Genomic DNA, 705 nt, shown 5'->3' with positions numbered 1-705 from the left:
GGCCAATCCTTTGACTTCTCTTCCTTCTGCGTCTAAGTCATCTGACTTTCGACTTTGTCTTAAATTGCTGTTTAATCACCCTTCACCTTTTGTTGTCTTTCTGCAGTTCATCAATAGCCTTGTGTAACAATCATCTATTTTCACAGTCTTTATATTAATAATTACCACTTATTCTGAACCACTCAAACTCCGGAGATATTGCACCTTCCAGGAAATCTATTTCCATTAGTGTCCAATATCAGTTTACCACTAGCGAAATTTTTGACCATTGCACCATGACCACATCACAAGGGTTATCAGCACATCACTTACCACCAGTGATACAGTCCCCATTTCTAGCCAGCTCGCAGGTACTTGTGCTCCAAAAATCTATTTCATAATCTGCTTAAGACTGCTTCTAGAATTAAATATTGGATAGGCCAAAAAGTTTGAGTTTCCCTAAGATTGGTTACAGAAAAACCCAAATGAACTTTTTGGCCAACTAAATATTATACTTGCAAGTTCCCCCAGAAACATCTCAAAAGCACTTGTAAGAGAATGAAGGTTTGCAGAAAGGGAGAATTTGAAGAGCTATATAGTTCCAAGGGCTTCCCCAGTGACACAGTGGTAAAGAATCGCCAGCAATGCAGGAGACACAAATGTGATCCCTGGGTCAGGAAGATCCCCTGGAGCAGGGCATGGAAATCCACTCTAGTATTCTTGCCT

This window comes from Bison bison, unplaced genomic scaffold, assembly GCF_000754665.1.
Source record: "Bison bison bison isolate TAMUID 2011002044 unplaced genomic scaffold, Bison_UMD1.0 scf7180017854518, whole genome shotgun sequence".
NCBI classification, from domain to species: domain Eukaryota; kingdom Metazoa; phylum Chordata; class Mammalia; order Artiodactyla; family Bovidae; genus Bison; species Bison bison.
This window is presented reverse-complemented; position numbering follows the sequence as displayed.